At 51.7% G+C, this 20,788-nt stretch overlaps 1 long non-coding RNA gene across 1 annotated transcript; it reads left to right on the top strand.

Annotated features, from left to right (window-relative positions):
* Positions 1 to 265: 265 nt before the first annotated feature.
* Positions 266 to 18,814, top strand: LOC121107633. Its single transcript, XR_005841914.1, has 3 exons — positions 266 to 496; positions 1,534 to 1,672; positions 4,587 to 18,814. It is a non-coding gene; the product is annotated as an uncharacterized LOC121107633 (long non-coding RNA).
* The last annotated feature ends 1,974 nt before the right edge of the window (positions 18,815 to 20,788 follow it).

A 20,788-nucleotide genomic window follows, 5' to 3' on the forward strand; every position in this document is an offset into this window, starting at 1 on the left:
CCTTCCCTTCCCTTCCCTTCCCTTCCCTTCCCTTCCCTTCCCTTCCCTTCCCTTCCCTTCCCTTCCCTTCCCTTCCCTTCCCTTCCCTTCCCTTCCCTTCCCTTCCCTTCCCTTCCCTTCCCTTCCCTTCCCTTCCCTTCCCTTCCCTTCCCTTCCCTTCCCTTCCCTTCCCTTCCCTTCCCTTCCCTTCCCTTCCCTTCCCTTCCCTTCCCTTCCCTTCCCTTCCCTTCCCTTCCCTTCCCTTCCCTTCCCTTCCCTTCCCTTCCCTTCCCTTCCCTTCCCTTCCCTTCCCTTCCCTTCCCTTCACCCTTTTCTTCTCCCTTCTCCCTTTTCTTTTCCCTTCCCTTCCCTGTTGGTGCCAGACAGCACGCAGCAGATGATCCCTGGAGGGGTATGCTCAGCACACACAAACATGATGTTTACTGGCTCTGGGATGGATCAGGGAGGGATTTAGAGACTCCAAGCTTGGCTGTGCGGCTCAGAGATCACCCTGCAAGTAAGTTATCCTCTTTGCTGACACCGGCTTTCTCTTCAGGTCATGCTTCTAAACCTCTGGACCCCAAGATAAATCACTTCCTGCTGTAATTACAGAAACTCATTTATGGTGATTAAGTGGTTTGGTGGAAGGTGTTGGAAAGGTGGTAGCCGAGCTCAACTGGGCTGTGCTGTAATTAGGATAAAAGGGCTTCCTTCTCCTCCTGCAAATCTCCCTGCACCTCCTTCCTTCTCCCTGCAGGTCTGACGGAGGCAGGTCACTGTTGGTCTGACCCATCCCTGACTTGAAATGAGTTTGCTCAGCGCAGTGTGAGCTTTAGGATGTAAATATGCTTTAATTATCCAGCTTGGTGTTTGCACTGGCGTGACTCCCCTGTCTGTGGGGGCAGCAGCTCTCCGCAGGTCACCTCTCTGCGAATAGAGGAGGGTGTGAAGCAGCAGATGGAAGTGAAGGGATGACTTTTGAAATGGAGTAAACCCTTCTGCAGGAGCCGTCCGTGGCCTTTTCTGCAAACTGAGAGCAAACAGATTCACGAGCGAGGAGCAAAACTCTCATTTCCTGCTATCTACAAACCAGTCTGAACCAAGGAACCAATCTGAGTTCCTGTGCTTGCACAGAGCGCGTTCCTTTTAATATCCCACACCCCCCGATGGGAGCCCGCAGACATTAATTGCTTGCGAAGGCTCTCTGAAGTGTTTCACTTGGTGGATGTATTTCGTGATCTCCAAGCAGCACTTGTGAGAAGCAGCAACGTGCGTCGCCGACGGACCGCCTGATTCCTCACCAACTGCTTTCTGTCACCGCAGCCCCTGACTTTGTCACAGCCAGCAGCACGGGGAGGGGAGAGCTGTGCGGGGTTGAGACAGAGGGCAAAGCTCTTGGAAATCAATGCCTGAATTGCCGGGAGAAAGCGTGGCATCACAGTAATCCCTCTGGGACAGCCGACCTTTATTTCTCTCTTTCCCCTCTCTTCGGTCGATGCGACAGCTTTACGCACAGAAGGGCCACCAACTTTGGTTTATTTATTTATTTTCCAGCAGCTCTTCACGAGGCTTCTTGGTGGGAAGAGCTCTGCGTAGGTTGGAGGAACTCCAGCTTGGGTAAAACAACACCTGTTCTTGGTGACCTGCTCAAAGCCGTTTCCCAGGGATGCCAGCAGGGGTAGCTGGGGTTTGGGTAAGAGCACAGCCCCAGGGCACACAGCACAAGTATCTGTAGGACATAGAATCGCTAAGGCTGGAAAAGACCTCTAAGATGATCTAGTCCAACTATCAGCCCATCCCCCCCATGCTCAGTAAGCCATGTCCCCAAGCACCAAGGCTTGGGCAGAGGTTGGGTAATCCGAACTGCAAAAAGCCACTGGGGTGAGCAGAGTAGTGATCCTGTGGTTCCAATCACCAATAAGTCCCCTTTTCCCCTCTTTCTGACTCTTTTGCATTCAGTAGTTCTGTCTGCCTGGGCTGAAGTCAGGGCTCAACATGGCAATGGCTCCTCTTGATGGTCTCTTGAGGTCCCTTCCAACCCTTGCAATTCTATGATTCCATGATACCAGTTTGCATCTGGCCAGTGTGGGCAGACTTCCCTCAACTTCATTCTCCTGCAAAGCCATTTGACTTTTCCAGCTGCTAAAATCTGCCTGTTTTATTACTCACAGAAGGCAGCACGTCTTACCTCTTCCTGACTCCATCCCTCCCTTCCTCCCCATGGACTGGACTGCAGAGCTCTGCCAGCCCACAGGGCTGACCCTACCACCGTGCTCTGTCTGTAACCCAAATGGGATGGGTTTGTACAGGGCTGTGAGGTGCTCCCCTGGTACATCCCCTTCTTTTAGGAAGCTATGGCCCTGGGATGTAAAGATGGGTGAGGAGGAGACGGGATTAGCCTTGATCAGTGTACCAGGGCAATGTCTTGTTTGTTGGCTTCCTGAGTAACGCTTCAACCGCATCCCTCTTACATTTTCTTTGTCCTACACACTACGTATGAACAGTGCTGGGTGTTAGAGAAGGATTCATCCAGCACTTGAAAAGCCCTCGGGACTGCATACTTTTCTTCTGAGGACAAGAAGGTGACAGTATAAAAACAGACCCTTGTCACTTTGTCAGCTCCCCTGGACCCATGTCAGCGGGTCTGGTGCTTCTCTCCCCATGTCCCCACAGCCCCGCTGAGCAGCCCCCGCTGCCTGCTGCAGGCAGCAGAGTGCCTTGCCTTCTCCTGGCAGGATACCCCTTGCAGGTGGCTGATGGAAGCCAGCGGGATCAGCGCTTGGCTGTCAGATCCCAGCGGGAGCGCAGGGTTTGGGCAGCGGGGTGTGCCAATGCAGGAGGGGTCTAAAGCAAATCTGATTTGGAATTGCCGAGGCAGGAATGCCCACGGTGGCTGTTGCAAAACCTATCCCCAAGGCTGGGCTGCCTTTGAACACAAATTAGTTGGGACTGAAGTTGCTTACATCCCCTGATGTGGTTTTAGCATTTTGTGATTTGCTCCTAATTCATCTGAAGCCAGAAATGCTTCCTGGTGTGCCCTCTGAGTTTTCATCTGAGTCGAGCTGGATTGCCTTGGGCTGTTTCTCCAGGGCTGGGAACTTTCTGTTCTCTCCTGGCTGATCACACAGGGTAAAAATCACTGCAGGAGTGCATGAACTGTGAGCTGCTGCACGGGCTGCGCGGCTGCTGTGGGTTCGGTGCTCTTGAGGATGGCCAGGAAACCATTAGGAACACTGCTCCTCTTCCCTCCAAATTTATCTTCCTTTTTATCAGTGCTCACAGTTCAATTCCAGCAGCCTCAACAGCAATTAGTCCTTCAGAACTGGAGCTAGCCATGCAGTGGGAGTGCGCTCTTGGTAGATATGTAAGAGGCTCCATTTCAGATGGTCAGGGTGGGTAGGTGATGGGTGGAAGGGAACAACAGATCACTGACAGTCAGAAGGTGACCCCAGAATGTTTCAGAACAGCTCTGCTTCCACCTGCCTGCAGGTGGAATGCAGGATGGCATTGTGCTGATGCCATCCAGGTGCCAGGATGGAGATCTCTTCCCTGCACGCTCAATATGACGTTAAGCTTTATTTTCTGCCTGCAATTCTGGCTTCATTCAATCTTGCCCAGAAGAAAAACCCTTTGAATAGTGCATGTGCCTGTGCTGCTGTGGCGTGTTCACACTGTCAGCGAGGCGAGAGTCCCTTTGGCTCTGGAGTGGAAACAGACCTCATTTTGTGTGGCTGCGTCACTGCTGTCACCCCGAGCACCCTCCTGCCCCGCTGCTGACCCAACCCAAGCTGCTGCTGGGTGAGCAATGGGGCACAGACCTGCCTGGGGGTGTGGGTGCTGGTGGTGCTGCCCTGAGGGTCATTGCTCAGCCTGAGAGACAACAGATAGACACACATCTTCCTGCTGTTCCCTGAGGCTGACTTCATTTACCATCAGAATTTTTTCAAGAACAAAGCCGAACCCTAAAACGTGTGAGCAGCAGAGTAACACAGGACATATCAGGCACCTGTAAACCCCCATGCTGTGTTTGAATGGTGCAGGATTCTTTTCTGACCCTTCTTTTTCTCCAGTAAGGATTATATCCTAGCAGATGGGCAGAGTACACTGCAACATCAGTCATCAGCCACTGGAGAAAGGCAGGGTTTTGTTGCATACCTCCAAGTTGAAGTCAGTATCCGAGTAGTTCTGTATTTGCATATTTGCTCATTTTCCTCAGGACTTCCTGAGACAGTCCTGGTGGGTTCAAGGGGTTGGGAGAGGAAATTTGCAGTAGGCAAAAGCTCTTGCTGAGGCTCCGGCTGGACCTGGGGCAGTAGGATCCCTGCAGGACTGTGTAGCACAGGGATGGCAGCTGTGGAATAAGGGGATGATGCGCTTGGCTCTCCTCTGCTCTTTGCTCTGCCCTCCCTGGAAGCAGCAGCCGGGTTCATGCTTCCACGTCAGCCTGGTAGGGTCTGGGCAACAGAGAGCACAGATGAGGGTTTTGTCTCTGCTTGTTGGAGATGGCAGCTTTCAACCAGTCCTGTTGGGTTGGGATGAGCACAAAGGCTGCAGGAGGTGGAGGTGGCATTCCCCCATCTGCATATCCATCACTGCCTCTTTTGCAGGTTCAGCTGCAGCATGCGACTGGTGTGAAACTGCACAGCAAATCCCCAGGCGTGGGGCTCTTGTTCCTGTCAGCCCCTTGCCTCTGGCTTCATTTTCCCTTGCAGCCCTTTGGCACTCACATTGCAGCAGAGGGGAAGATGCTTTTGCAGCCAGGAGCCAGCTCATCCCTGAGACCGCAGGGAGCCGCAGCCGCAGATTGAAACCGCAGCTCACCAGCAAATGCAAAACAATGTGCAAACATGTTTTAATGTCAGGTTTTTATTAAAAGTGGACTAAGAGATTAAGATGTTCATCTGCCTTGCAGGGAGCGACTTTATAAATCTCAGCTTGCGTGCTCTTGCCAAGCGTTGCTAATCAGCAGGCTGGATCCACGTCACGTGTGCACAGTCTGCTTCCTCGTGAAGGCTCTCTTTCTCCAGGCAATGGGAGATGGGGCTCAGTGAGACCTCCTGGGGTTTAATGAGGTTCCCACTGACACAGAGTTATTGGGTTCTTATTCCCCCTTTAAGCATTCTGCTCTACAGGCCTGCTGCATGTTGGTGTCTCTGCTTTGAGGACTCTGTGTGGAGCATCACTGGGTCAGCAGGGACCCATGTCTGGCATGGGATCCCCTATTGGACTCGTTAGAAGGTACTTTGAATGCCACAGGGGTGGCAGTGATCACTGCAAAGACCTTTGAAAGCAACTGGCATGTTAAAAACTCTCTGCCACGCTGAACTGCAGTGGTGGCAGTGATTTAGGAGCACTGGAAAATCTTGTCCTCGACCTCTTAAGCTTGTCATAGCCATAGGATTGGAGCAGCTTTGGCGAGAGATGATTTGGTTCCTGGTTTTTTTTTCCCCTTCTTCTCTGCTTGTTTTATGCTCCTATAAGCATTCATCCAGAAATTCCCCTTTGCTGTGCTGGATTGATGGCTCTGGGACAATCAGCAGTATTCTGCTGCTGTTAGGAGTTCTAAAGGCAGTAAAGTTGGGTCCTTGAAGTGCTGTCAGTAATCATTTTTATGGTGGTCAGATTGCTCATTAGCACACTTGTTTTCAGATATTTAAGCTGGAAAGAAATCTATAGTCCTTGCATTTTTAACTTGATAACCACTCAATAGAACAAATAGAGTTGGAAATTAGAGCAGAGCTGGGCTGGAAGAAATAGTCCTGAATGCTCACCTTTTACCCCAAAGGTCTATGGAGACAATTGCTTTGAGAACACAGCTTGGGGGAGCACATGCATTCCCAGCCTACCGAGAGGTAATAACAGCTCAGGTTTACAGTGGTGATTAGCCAGTAGGATGGGACCTGGAGGTAGTCCTAAAATAGGTATATTGAAAGCTTCTGCTCTGAGTCTGGGTGAAAAACAAGGACTGGATTGGAGCTGGACATGAAGCAAAAGAAACAGCCCAAGAAATCCTAACCGATGGTTCCCAGAACCTGGAGGCAACTGGGTGGATTCAGAGCAGTGCTGGAGTGGCTTTTCTTGAAGTCCTATTTCCCAGGCAGGGCTGTGAATGGCCCTTGAGCACATGATGGGGTCTGGGGTCTGGGCAGCTGGTTGGGAACTGCTCTGAGTCCTGGTGCACAGTGTGGGAGGTGTCCTGGGGGGGTCTGCATTTCATGCTGGCTGTGGTGTCAGAGAGAGTGAGGAAAGCCATAGGGAAGAGGAATGTCGAAGTAGGCAGCTGTGGTGGGAAAATAATGCTTCTTTCCTGAAGTAGTGACCCATTCCTGGACCATGGCCTTTCTGCCCTACCAGCGATGCGTTTGGGGGCACCCATCAGAGAAGCAGCAGCCTGGCACCTGGTGCTCACCTCCATCTCCCAGAGTGTTCCCTTCCATCCCGAGCACAGCTCAGCTGCAGTATCCCCCACCACACCTTTAGTTTAGGCAATAAAACAGCAAAGGGTTGGAGGATTGGTTGGGATTTTTTTGTTTCTGTAAAGCATTTTGGGATTCAGTGGAAGGCAAGGTGCTGTGCAGATGTAAGCTCGTTAGAAGGTCATTATCATTATTCACCTGCTGTGTCTGTCTGTCTCTCTAAATGGCTTTAGCTGTCAGCCTATTTATCCATGTTCCCCTCTTCCTATTATTATATGGTAAGACATTGCCTCTGCTCCTAGCCCCCCTAAGGCCCTCCCTCCCCATTTCCCATGCCAACAGCACTGTGCTTTGTCTGATGGGAGTTCAAGGAGCCCAAGGCCAGACTGCCCCGTCCTCCATCCGTCCTGTGCTGCTGGGGGAACTGGAGGTGTTCCTGCAGCCCTGGATGCAAAGAGGGTGCCCAGAGTGTGCTCCCCCCACAGCCAGCCCTCATCTGTCCCCGTGCATCCCCTGTGTGCTCCGGTGCTGCTGTGTAGCAGCGTTGATCAGTGGAGATAATTAATATGAGGAAGTAGAAAATTTTGTCTTGGGCTTATTACAGACTCTAACCCTATTAGGCAGGCCATTTGGAGTCCAGGGAGGGCTGTTTCTTTCCAGAAGAGATTGCAAGTGGATTGAGTTCCATTATGTTCCTAATTAAAAGGAATGAAATAAAAGAAAAAAAATAAATAAAGAAGGGAAGGAAAAGAAGCGATGGAGCTTTGTGACACTTTGGGAGGAAATTAAAGCCTCGTAGGTGTTTTCCACTGATGCACTCACGTGCACTGCCTTGGTGCTTTCTGCTTCCCTCTTCCATCGCCAACCCATATGCGGAGCCCCAGTTCTCCTGGCCCAAGAGTGGGAGGGCCAGGATAGGGCCGAAGGGGCAGCAATGGGGCTGAGCATTGGGATGATGCGATGGGAGCCGGGCAGGGATGGATGCTGGGCAGAGGCAGAGAGCTGCAGGCTGGGAGAGCCGTGGTGCACAGCGGGGTGTGGGTGCAATGGCTCTGCGAGGGATTCTACATCAAGGAGAGATCCCACATCAAGGCAGCGCCGTCGGGCTCCCAGGAGCGCTATCGCTTGCCCAAAGGGCTCGGAGCACTTACTTATTTTGTAATGCGGCCCCTCAGCCTGTGATGTGCCAGACGTGGCGTGTCTAAGAAGCCGGGCTGTTCCTTATCAGCCTCTCGCACTGTCTCAGAACCCTTCTGCTAAGTGTCTTTTGTCCCCTAATAAACTGATAAGCTGCTGGTAATCCGCTGATCGCTGATAGGCAGGGCGGCCCTGCTCTCCCTCCCTGCACAGATAAGGTGGCTCTTTGCCAGCGGGCAGCAGGTGATACAGCTCAGCCCGCAGCAGGGAGCGGGTGGGCTCTGAGAGTGTGTGCCCCCCACCCCTGGCTCGTGTGAGGAGAGAGAACAGGACCGGGTTGGACTCTCCTGGGGGTTCTGCATCACTTGGGCAGGCAGGTCCTGCATCCGTCCTGCAGAGTGTGGGCGTCGTGTCCTGTTCCCAAATGTGCATCCTGGCCCTGCTGTTGGCTGCACAACGGTGCCAGGCTGGGGCAGGGAGTCCTGTGGCTGCCTGTGCTCCTGGAGGGAGACTGGAAAGAAAGGGAAGGTGGGAGGGAAGAGGAAAAAAGGCATGCGTTTCCTCCTCTTCCCTCTCTGTTGCAGCACTCTTGCTCTCCGCTGTCAGGAGATGGGCAGGAGGGAGGAGCGCAGCACCCTTTTGGTGTTAATTATCTACGAAGCCATGCAGCTGTGGTGCACACAGCTCCGGTGCTGGGGCTGCTGCCACCTTTGCACCTGCCCTGTGCTGTGCAGGAGTAAAGCCCTCTCCCACTTCCCTGCATCCATAGCAGCACAGGGCTGCAATGCAGCACCGCTTCCCTTGGGCTCCCCATCCCAGCAAACAGCTGCGAGCCTGCGTGAGCCGTGGGGCTGTGGGACAGCCCAGCTCCAGAGGGGGATCACTTCCTTCCCAGCACTCACATCACTGCTATTTAATTTGCCAGGCGATACGGTGGAAGGGAACGAAGTGCTGCATTTTGTATTTTTACTTCCTCGTCAACGTTCTCCTTGGGGGAAGCTGATCTTTGGCCTGTTGCGGCCACAGCCCTTGTTTAGCAGAGTTTGGGCTTGTTCTGACTATTTCTTGCTGTGGAAAACAACTCATTAGCACGAGGCATGCCGGAGCTCTGGAGACTCTCCTATTTTCCTTCTATTTTTGCACAGCGCAAGGATGGTGTGAGCATCTCTACCCTGGCACCAGGCAGCATTTTGGGCTCACCCCCGTGTCCTTCTCCCCTGCTCACGTGTTTTAGTGCTAACACTGCCTACTCTATAACATAAACTTATGGGCTGGGGGCATAAAATCCAAAGCAGGATCCACGTCTCCTCCCCGCCTCCTCCCCCTAATTGCGTGCATTTATGTATCTGTTTGCTGCTGCTGGAGCGAGCGGGCTCAGCCCTGCAACCTGCTGTGTGTGGGGACTGGAAATGAGGGATCAGGAAGATGCTGACAGCCTGCTTGCGAAGGCTTGATCAATCAGTATGTAATAGAAAAACGGCTTTGGCTCTACGGGGAGAAGGAAGCAAAGGATTTGATTAAAAAGTCAGACTGCGGCTGGTTGGAAGGGACATCTCTTGGAGGCGGATGAATCATCAGGTAGTTACAGCACAGGGGTTTGGCTTGAGAGCAAAGTGGGGGGAACTGCCTTCCTCCCTCTGCTCGGCATCCTGAATTGATATAGAGCGGCCGTGGGGCTCCGCTACTGCCCGTGAGCTGTTTGGGATGGAGCAGTGCCAGGTTCCTCACTCAGGCAGCACCATGCCTGCCCTGCTGGCATTTGACATGGGTGAACATGCACTAAATAATCGGCAGCCTATCGATCCGAGGTCACCCATGCCAAAGCGTGATCGATGGGAACAGACAGCTGAGTGGTTCTGTAATGAAGTGCCTTCACCTTAGTGGATTTGGGAGAGAGAAAGGGTATGGGAGATTAAATCCTCCTGCCATCGACAGCTCATCAAGCAAAAGACGTATTAGTGAGGAGCAGTCATGCTTCCTGAGCCCTGATGGGAGGAACTGAACTGCTGGGAATTGTTTGTGCTCTTTGGGGGAACATCAGCCAGGAGTGCAGCCCCACTGCCTCCCAGCACCCCGCTCATGGCTGCAGCTGGCAGGGGGTGTCCCAGGCAGCAGTAAAGCTTTGAGTGCTTTGGAGGAATTAGGGAATCCGGGAGGGGTGCACCCAGGATACAGTTGGCTTTCTGTGCTGTGAGGGCACAGTGCTGGCTCATCCCCAGCTGCCACCCATCAGTACCCCCAGACCCTTTTTGGCAGGGCTGTGCTCCATCCTTACACCCCCAGCTTGTACTGACACTGCGGGTTACCATGACCCTTGCACTTGGCTTTGTTGAACCTCACGAGGTTCTCCTCACTGCGCTGCCTGTCTGTGTCTCTCTGGATGGCATCCAGAATTTGCCATGGCTGCTGCAGCCCTGCTGGCCGAAGGGCTGATGTGGGTCTGACAACCGGCAGCCACCGATGGGCTGTGGCTGGCAATGAGGGGCATCAACTGCAACCTGATGGCACTGAGGAGCCCTGGAGCTGCTGGGAGTTGTGCCATGCTCCCAGACCCCCCAGCCCTATGTGCAGAGGAAGGCAATGGGAGCTGAGGTGGGACCTGGCAGCTGCCACGTGAAGTGTACTGAAGCTGTGGGGTGGAGAAATGGAAGGCGTGGGGTTGGATCCTGCATCTCCAGCCAACCGTGTTGCCTGGCAAGCAGCACAGAAAGCGAATAACACTTAAACCCGTGCAGGCCTGGGGTGACAGCAGTGCTCCGACATCTCCTCCACCCATTTTTCAAGACAAACTTTCCTCCGTGATCCACACACAGCTTTATTGAGCTCTATTTCCTCCAGTCTAACTACAGAAAGAAATTGGCAGCAAGCGCTCTCGCGGGCAGCGTGGAACGGCAGCGGCGGCTGTCAGGGCTCCGGGGGCTTTATTGCCCTGCCAAACACCTACATCATGGTGACACTTACATAATTACATATCGGACCGGCGAGGATGAAGCGCCCAGCACCTCCTAAACGTGTCAACATGATTTGAGAGGTTTGGGTTTGGCTGGACTTCGTAGGCATTAGATTTCAGACTCCAATCACACGGGCATCCGGAGGATCAATAGCTGAGCACTGCGTGGCAGCTGGCTGCAAGGTGAGGGAGAGCAGCTCCGGGCGTCAGCGTGGCCGGTTAAGGTGATGGATGAGTTGGGTTTGGGTTTGGTCGCTCCTCCTCCTGCTGGGTCTTGTTCTGCCCTGCTGCAAAGAGGAAATCTCATGGGGAGACTCTGCATCCTCACCCCGTGCCAGCAGTGCAGCTTCATCATGGATGCTCTGTGACCCTCATTATGCAGCAGAGCACTTCCCAGCTTTACCAGTAATCCCACTCTCAGCTCCAGCCACGTCACTCCGTGCTGGCAGCAAATAGGTTTAGGGAAGAGAAAGCCGCTGTGACGCAGATGTCTGCGGGCTGAGCTCCCTCTGACAGCACACGTGGAGGCTCTGACGGCGCTGCACCGCTGTCGGTGTGGGAATGGGATTTGGGGCCCTTCTGTGGCTTCTCACTGATGTTGCGTGAGATGGAGATGCTCTGCTTTGGGCAAATCTGCCCTTGCTGTGTGCTGTATGAGTGCCCTTGAGAAATGTGGGGGAAATCACAGCAATTTGGGTGATTGAGTTTGGGTGGGTTAGGAAAGAACAGCGGAATGCCTCAGACCAAAGCTGAAATTGGGGATTTTCTTGCAGACTCATTGGCTTGAACTCCTTTCGTGAAGAGCTGAGGTTGTTGCACTTGTTGGCACCCTCAGCTCTAACCAGTGACATGTGACACGTGGGACCTCTTAGTAACCGCATTTAATTAAGTCAATTTCATTTAGTTAATTAAAGCATCCACTGATTGCTTGTTAACCCTGCACACACGGCTTCTGGGCAGCCCTGCTGCCCGCTCCTTTGGCCCTCTCTGTCATCGGCCTTTGTCCTCTGCTGTCCCTCAGATGATGACAACCAGCCCTGACTTTGCCATCGTGGGTCTCCTCCTTGCTGCCTCCAAAGGACCGTGGTCCCTTTTTCCATTAGGAAAGCAGCGTGTGCACACAGGTGACCCAGCTCTGCCCTGGCCACATCTCACCCAGCTCCTTCAAATTAATTTCCCTGATGGAGAAGCTCAGCATCCCGCTGTCGTGCCTTCCAATTCACACTCAGATCAGCGCAGTGCTGGACCCACTTTGCAGCGAGCTTTGCAGCACCCGCCTGCATTACCCAGCGCAACTTAAGGGGAAAACACCTGCAAACAAATTGAACGTTCCTAAGTGCAAATTGGTTTTACAATTGCTCGAGATTTAAAGTGCCACTGCAGCAAAACGATGTTATTTTTGGGGGGGGCAGATGTCTTTGGAATACAGGTTGGTTGGATTTGTCCTGTTGGAAGGGTTGGGTTCAGCCCAGCTCTTGGTGGGTTGGTCCATTGGGATGCGCTGGGCTGCGGCACATGGGCTGACCCCAGAACTGTCCCCAGTGGAGATAATCTGATGGGTAGCGACGCTGCAGTGCTGTGCGAGGCTCTGTGCAGAGTTCAGCACTGCTCCAAACTTCCTCTTCTCCTCTGCGTGCTCTCTGCAGTCTTCATTTCCACTAAATCACCTCAATTGGTTTCGCTCAGCGGTTGGAAAGCCATGCTTGGAATATAATGGTTGATCTTTTATGACATTTACCGCCACTCATGTCAGCGCGCGCGCCTGGTTAATTCACTTGTTGCTATGCCATCCATCAATCACCATAAATGTTATAACAGCAATCTGTCACCGGGGGGGCACGCGTGGGGAGGTGTGCGAGGCGCATTGGATGGGGCTTGGGAAATGAGTGACCCCTCCATGTACTGGGGGGGAGTTGCCTGGATCTGAGCAGTGCTGTGTGCTGTCCGTCCCAGTGCTGGGGCACGGGGTTTGTGCAGCAGCACAGTGCTCTCGCAGATCGTTCTGCTGCTTGTCCCCTCACCCAGCAAGCTGTCCCCCTTCTTTTGGGGCGGGAGAGGCTTTGCGTGAGATTTCAGACAGTGAAAACGTGGCTTAGTGGCAGTTTGCATTCCCAACAGCCGGTGTAACAGCAGCCATCAACAGCTATGAGCCCGGCAGCAAAGCAGATGAAGACAAAGTAGCCTCAGGTCTCACTTGTTGCCCTTTGCAAGTAATTATATTAATACACCTGTGAGCTCATGTAATAACAGAGATGAGATCTCCGCGACGCCCTGTTTGGGTGAAGGCAGGCTTGCGGGAGGTGTCTGAGATTGCTTTCCCTGTGAAGAAACAGCATTTTGATTGATCTCTCGGCAAAGATATGAAAACGCTCCGACTCGGTGCCACATTTCCTTTTCGCTGTGACATTTTGCAGGAGGGAACGAATGGCACGCAGCCGTTCCCACGGTCCGGGTGACATTACCAACAGCTCAGCATCTCCTGCAGCACCAGCCGTGCTGGAGGGCTGACCCCCAATGGATGCTGGTGCTGAGCTATGTGGGGCAGGGATGGTCCTGGCTGTGGGTGATGGCAGGTGAGCTGCTGGAGATGGGTCAAGGCATGCGTCAGAGCACAGCATGGCAGTACCCCCCTGCATCTGCTCCTCGTGACTTCAACACGGAAAGTGTTTTAGATGCTCCTTTCCCTCCCTGCGTGGAGTTGATGGCAACTCTAGTTAAAAGCTGAGATGCTCATGAAACACTTATCGCCCCAAAGCTGTGTCTGCACTGCTCTCTGTTGCAGGTGAGGGGATGGGATCTCTTTGGGTCCTGTACTTTGGGAACCAGCAGGCATTCTCCTTCCTCCACCAACCCCTGTGTGTGTGACTTATTGGCCTCAATGGATCCCAGTTTCCACGTCTGTAAAATGGCGTGACATTTTCCTCCCATGCGCTGAGGCTTTGCTTGCTCCTCTGGCCCCGCTTGGCTTTTATTCTCCTCCCTGTAGAAGTGCTCAAAGGTGCTGGCCCACATCAGGAGCTAATGGGCAGCATGCTCAGTGAGCAGGAACAGGGCTCTTCCTATTAAACCATGAGCACGCAGGCAGCTCTCCATTCCCCCGTTCCTCCCCCATAATCCCTCCTCCTCGCTTCCCTCTCCACCATCCCCGGCGATGCTCAGCTCCAAACACCGTTGCAGCTGTGAGCAAAAGAAGCAGCAGTGCTGGGAACAGACCCTGCGAGAACTCAGCCCCATGTTCCCTCTCTGCACCCCAACACTGCCCTTGCAAGCCGGGCAGCTGGGAGCTGAGCATTGCCCTGGGAGGTGCTGGTTGGGTCCTACGTGCAGACGTGCAGCTTTGGGGCAGGACCAGGTGCTTTGTGCACTGTGGGTGTTCAAAGCAAATCTGCAGCGCTCACATCTGAGCAATGGTCACCTGGTGAGAGAGAGGTGGTGGTGGTGGGCTCCAATCTGGGGGCTCCAGTTCGGAGCTGGTTGCTGAAAGCCTTGAGCGTGAGGATTTGTAGCAGAAAGGCTGCTGGAGCAGGAGCCTAGAGCAGGGTGAATGGAGCTGCTCTAATGGATATTAAGTGATTTGCGAGCCCGCTGCTTGCAAACACAGCTGTAAATAGAACAAAGGGAGGGGGTAGCAGATGAAAGAGGCTCAGGCTCTTTAGCGGAGCAGTGTGAAAAATGGGGAAAGGTTCCTGTGCAGGGCTCGGGCAGCGAGAGAAACAAAAGCCCCGGCATCTATTTTCATATCTTTTATGTCTTCCTTGCACTTAATCTTGTTTAGCTCTGCAATTAAATTTTAAGACGCATAAGAGTGTTCGCTTACACACTTGGATTCTTCGCAGATTGAATTATTTAATAGAGTGTGGAGCGGCTCCATGATCTCGGAGCTATGGCACCAAAGGCAGCCAAGCAGAAAATTAATAAACACTGCCTGCCGTCTCCGCGCCTCCCGCGCTCCCCTCTGCATCCTCCCTCTCCCTCTCCTGCTGCAGCCACCCCTCTGCTCCCATCCCTTTCTGTTGGGGTTTCCTCTTTCCATCCCACTGCCGTCTCCTCCCTCAGTTTTGCCACCTGCCCTTTCGCTGCTGTGGGATCGATGCTCTGTGCATCTCATCCTTGCAGCTCAATGCCTGTGCACGTGTTCACTGTGATTCGGGTCATGCTGGGGAACACCCCATGCCAGCAGTGGGGTTGGGTGGGATCGGGCTGTGCCACTCTGTAATTGCATTCCTTGGCCCAGAATAAATCTCATCTCAAATGCTGCTGGAATTCTCTCTCTCCTCCTTCATTCTCCAGCCACCAAAGTTGATCTTCTCTCCCCTCCTTTTTTTTTTCTTTTTTTTTTTCCAGTAACCTTTCCAGGCAACAAATTGCAGGGGGCAATTACGCTGTTTGCTAAAGAGAGCATTAAGCCAGCCACAATTTCCATAGAGGATATTGTGCAGCAAACTGATACAAAAGCAGTCTATGAAATACATCAAATTGCCTGTTGGATAAAGGCATGCATTTACAATGCACTCGGAGCCCTTATGAATTATCTGAAGAGAAATCCGTTTGTTATTTTTCTTGCTCTTAAGAATCCCCATTTTAAGTGGAACCAAATAAAAAGGCAGGAAAATTACCACTAGAGGAAAAGACTGGCCACTCCTTTGTGGGAGGTGATGGTGGCTTCCCTCTGTTGATTATTGAAGGCAATGTGTTTTGAGTTTGATGGTTTTCAGTGCAAGTCTTCATTGGTATCTTTGTAGAATCATAGAATCATAGAATGTTTGGGTTGGAAGGGTCCTTAAAGATCATATTTCCATGGAGTGGTTGGGTTGGAAGGGACCTTAAAGATCACAGAACCATGGGATGGTTGGGTTGGAAGGGACCTTAAAGATCATAGAACCATGGGATGGTTGGGTTGGAAGGGACCTTAAAGCCCTGCCTCTGCTGTAAAATGGGTGCCCCCCCTCCCAGCTTGGCCTTGGGCACCTCCAGGGATGGGACACCCATAGCTTCTCTGGGTAATCTGTTCCACAGAGCCTCCTCTCCTGGTTGCTGCCCTTCATGCTGAGTGGGATGGCTGCTGATATAGCGCCTATGGGGCAAACCAAAGCTCTGGCTGATAAAACTCTGTGAGTTAAGCAGACTCCTACACCCCAGCCCCGTGCCCAATGTATTCCAAGCCATCCACCACCTCCTGGCTCAAATCAAGATTATTTTTCATCCTTTTCAGGGTTTTCTATTTTTTCTGAAGCTGGACCCCACTCCACCCCAAATCCTTTAGCAGCAGGGAGTGCCTGGAGCTGTGGGGTTGGGCAGTGATTCTCGCCTGGCTCCGCTGCAGGATGGAAATAGTACTCGTGGAATTGAAATTCTGGAGGGAATGACAGGGACACAGCAGAGAAGCAGCTAAAACACCTCTCTAATTGCTAATCAATACCTTAAAGAAATGTTGCCCTAGCTGAAATCTGCTCCCAGGGAAAAAAAAAAAAAAAAATCTACACGATTTGTTCCATGATTGGAATGAGATTTTATTGGTCTGGTTTCTGCTGTTTTGGGGGCATTTTTCTTCTTGTTTTTTTGTTGTTTGTTTTTCTTGTCCCTCCACCCCATTACGCTCAGGTTTTATGAAGTCATCACCCATTCGTCGGCTCAAAACCTCCGTGAGAAACTCTTGGCTCCGCAGACAGACCAACACTAATCTTCTGTGTAATTGAATCATCATTGTGGATATTCTTTGGCTGCTTCGAAACAGTTCTGTTTCTCGAGTAATGCTTTTATTAGCTTTTGGTGCTGTTGTGTTGCTTTTTTTTTTTTTTTTTTCCTTTTCTGTAGTAATATTATTTTCTTGCTTTCAGATGCTGTCTACAGCGTGGCTCTTTATTGATGTGTTACGAGGATTTCTGTCTTACTTTTAAAAAGAAAACAAAAAATCCAGCACAGGCGTATAGAGCAGAGGTTGCTGTCTCTCCAAGGACGAACAATTAAGGAACATGACCAAGGGGAATTTTCCTGGGCTTGGCTGTTCTCAATCTCCTCAACCACACATTTGCAGTTCAGTGGGTCGATAACCATTCCTTGGGCTTCTCTCCATCCCTCCGTGCTGGGAAGGAGAACACATGGCTGCTCCCTTGTGCAAGGCCTTTGACATGGTCTGACACCTCACGCTAAGTTGGAGAGATGGATTTGAAGGCTGGACTGTTGGTTGGAGGAGGACTTGGTTGGGTGGTCATAATCAGAGTCGTTATCAATGGCTCTATGTGTGGGTGGAGGTTGGTGAGGAGTGGTGTCCCCCAGAGGTCTATCCTGGGACTCGTGCTCTGCAGTGACATAGACAGTGGAACCAAGTCCACCCACAGCAACTTTACTGATGACATCAAGCTGAGGGGTGCAGTTGATACAACAGAAAGAAGGGACGCCATCCAGAGGGACCTGGACAGGTTTGAGAAGTGGGCCCAAAAGAGCCAAATGAGGTTCTGCAAGGCCAAGGTGTTCCACCTGGGTTGGGGCAATCATGGATGTCTTCAGGTGCTAGGAAAAAAAAATTCTTTACTCAGAGGGGTTGAGGTGCTGGCACTGCTGCCCAGAGCTGTGGGTTCCCCATCCCTGGAGGTGCCAAAGGGCATCCCTGGTCTGATCTTGTGAGGGGCATCCAGCGGGGGTTTGAGACTCAGTGGTTGTAGAGGTCCCTTCCAACCTAAACCATTCCACGATTCTATGATTCCCATCCCTGTGGCTCCCATAAACCTCTCCTAAAACACAGCTGCAACCCAAAGCAGGGCTTGTCCAGGACTGGGTGATTCCAACACCAGTTCTCCTGCTGTTGGGACTGCTTCTGCATAAGAAGAGAGCCCAGATCCACATGTTGTGCTGGGACACACAGACGGTTTGTGATGGCTTGGAGAGAAGAGTGAGGAAGGAGCAGGGGAGGCTCGGGCTGAGCTGGGGCCCCAGGAGGGATTTGTGGGATCCTGCAATTGCCTGAATTCATTTCAATTATTGGCGGCGCTTCTCTACAGCACTAAATAAAGTAAAATAAATACAGAAAGCAGAAGGCAATATAAAGCAGTTAGAGAGGATCAGTGGTGAACTGAATAATTCATTCAGGAGAGAAAAAGAGCTATTTGCTATGTCATTCTTATCTTGATTGTATTTATAGACAGGAACTTTTGACAAGGAAATTACCTGTAAATTCTTCTTCTTTTATTTTTTTATCCATCCATCCATCCATCCATCCATCCATCCATCCATCCATCCATCCATCCATCCATCCATCCCAGCAAATAATCAGCAGGAAGACTTATTGCAGGGTTTATTTTCTTCTTCCTGAGGCAGTTTGATGGAATTGTATGAAGAACACAAAATCTCACGACCTCACTCTGAGCCCATTGGAAGCTGCTGCTGTGATAGAAAGCGAGATAACGTTGGGTGGGAACTCAGGAGGGTGAGCAGCAGCGTTCCCCAGTGCCTCCAAGCAGGGATGGAAGTCACACATTTGTGTTTCCTAAGCTGCTGTGCACTGTATTCAGAGCAAAGGCTGAGACTATGATGCTGCTCTGAGCTTCTGCCTCTCACCAGTGTTGATGTGGGGTCTGTCCTTGCAAATGGGTGTTCTGCAGCTTTGGGGACGATGAGCGACAGGAGAAGGACACACTGAGTGCCTCTGTGAGCACGGCTTCAGCACCTGCCAGAAGTGTCACTTTATTCCTCAAGACTTTATTTGGTGTGAAAGATGGCTCAAGAAAAAATGTATCCCTACTGAGTTTATTTGGCAGAGGGACACCGGGGGGCTACAGAAGTTTATTTACTGCTCTCATGCTGCATATTTGCTCATTGTTTATTGATTGGGAGAGAGATGGGGCCACAGGAGAGGGCTTTGCCCCCTGGTCCCCCCCAGAGGGGGTCAGCCCCCCAAGAACTGCCCATGTGCTGAGATCTGCTCCTGCTGCTGGTGCTTCAATAGCATCCATCAAACCCACGGTGCAGTGGGCTGAGTTCTGTGCAGAGCAGCAGGGATGGCTCTGCTGTCCTGGAGGCTCTTTGGGGTCACTCTTTGCTTTCTCACCCCACAACGCAACCCTGGAGAGACCTCACAGAAATTCACCCTGGAGAAACCACTGTTCCTACAGAAGCCCTGCTTCTGCTTCCTAATAGACATCGATGTAATTTGTTTTCTGAGCAGCATTGGGGAAATGTGCATTGCTCGCCGAACCTCCCATTTGCATTGAAGGAAGTCATAATTTGAGCGAAGCGTGAAACACTCACGGCAAACTTCTTGTCTCTGTGAGCGCACTGGAGCTCAGCCTCGTGTATAATTGAGTTGTTATAATGAAGTCTGGGTTTGGTTCTTCAAGAAGGAATTTGTTTAGAAAAGAGACTCTCAACTTAATTTAGATTTCACGCTGTTTCTGAGCTGTTGCTGTCAGCGCTGTAGGTCTGGTGGGCCAATTTGTCCCTGGGGTAATTTTGGGGATGTTGAGCGGTGCTGGGTTGGGATGTGGCTCTCTGAGGAGCTTTAATATCCGGAGTTGGTCCCTGTGCAGCAATCACAGTGCTGCGGATGATCCGAGCAGAGATGGCATCAGCCCCGAGCAGCGCTATGCTGGGCTCTGACCCCGCCAGCTGCCAGGACCCTGATGATCTCCTGCCAACACCGCACAGCAACAGCCCGGGGCTGTTCTGTCCAATGGACATAGGGCTGGGAAAGGGCAGAGACATCCCAGTTGGGCTAATTCTGAGGTTCATGGGAGAAATGTGGGGGTGAAAGGCTCTGTCTCATCACCTCCATCCTATCACGTCAGTTCCATTACTTCTGTCCCATCACCACCATCTCAACATCTCCATCCCATCATGTGCATTCCAACGCCTTCATTCTATCACCTCTGTCCCATCATTTTCACCCTATCACCTCCATCCCACCATCTGCATCCCAACATCACTGTCTCATCACCTCCATCCCACCACCTCTACCCCAACTCATCCATCCCATCACCTGCATCCCATCACCTCCATCCCATCATCTCCATCCCAACACCTTCATCCCACCATCTCCATTTCATCACTTCTGTTCTACCACATCAGTCCCATCATCTCTGTCCCATCACCTCCGTCCTCCATCCCATTGCCTTCATCCCATCACTTCCATCCCATCTCCTCTGTCCCATCACCTCCATCCTATCACCTCCAGGCTCTTTTTGCTCTGCTCCCCTTTGAGGCAGTCCCTCTCCTGACGAGCAGCTGGTGAATACTTTAGGGGCTCCAGAACGCATTAATATCTCTGAGCAAATATAAGAGCAACAAGCAAACAAGATCCCTTTCCTTCTTCTGTGCGTTTTGGTTTTAAATATTACGTTTCCAGGGATAAACGTTGGCAACACTTGAAATAAAACGTATTAATTAATGAACGAAGCACTTAATTTAGGTTTAATGGGATAATCCTTTCCTGCATGTAACATAAATAGTAATTGAATATTAAGAATGCATTGAGTGAGAATTAACAACTGTGGGAGAGAGAGCTGCATTTCATTGCGCTCTTGTTAAACGCGTGGCCCAGCCTGGGTCTCTGGTGTAGGAAAGCTGGATTCAAAGGCTCTGAAAGTCAATGGAGAAACTGCTCTGAAATGGGTTTGCAAAGCAGGGTGAGAAAATCAGGATTAGGCTTTTGTTCTTGTGAGATTCACTGCCTGACCCGGAGCTCAGCTGAACAGAGGGCCCTCTTCACATCGACTTCCAGAGCATTTGGATCATTCAGCAGCTGAAATCTAGCCATCATCCTAAACACAGCTTTAGGAGGAATATAATAATCATCGGTGTGGGGAATTGGCAGGTGGGGAGGCAAAGGGTGCTTTGTTCCTTACCCAGGCAGTGCTAAGCATTCTGTTCCCACTCTGCTGCTGGGAGATAGCAGAGCCCCGGCCGGCTGCAGGACACAGACACGCAGGCAGGGAAGTGCTGGGGGCCGTGCTGGAAAAAGGAAAAATAAAGAAAAAAGAGTGAGAAAAAGTGGACGTTTAACCCATCTGGAGTCCTTTGCGACAAGCTATTGGGATTTCTGTTATGTCAGGGTTGGAAAGCAGCAGACCAAGCAAGGAGACACCGGCAATGGGCAGGAGGGGATGGTGGCATCTCGGCTGTGCAGCAGAGCTGCAGTAGCACTCCATGGGCCATAAGACCCCCCTGGTCACTCCTTCTCCTGCACCCCCATCTATGACAGCTGCAGGCAGTGCAGTCCTGCATCCTGCCTCGTGCTCTGAGTTGAATCTGCCACCTTTCTTTCATTGTGGGATTTATTTGTTGCCGCTCGCTCAATTACATTATTGCAAATTGT

The sequence above is a fragment of the Gallus gallus genome, chromosome 26 (assembly GCF_016699485.2).
Source record: "Gallus gallus isolate bGalGal1 chromosome 26, bGalGal1.mat.broiler.GRCg7b, whole genome shotgun sequence".
Classification (NCBI taxonomy): Eukaryota; Metazoa; Chordata; class Aves; order Galliformes; family Phasianidae; genus Gallus; species Gallus gallus.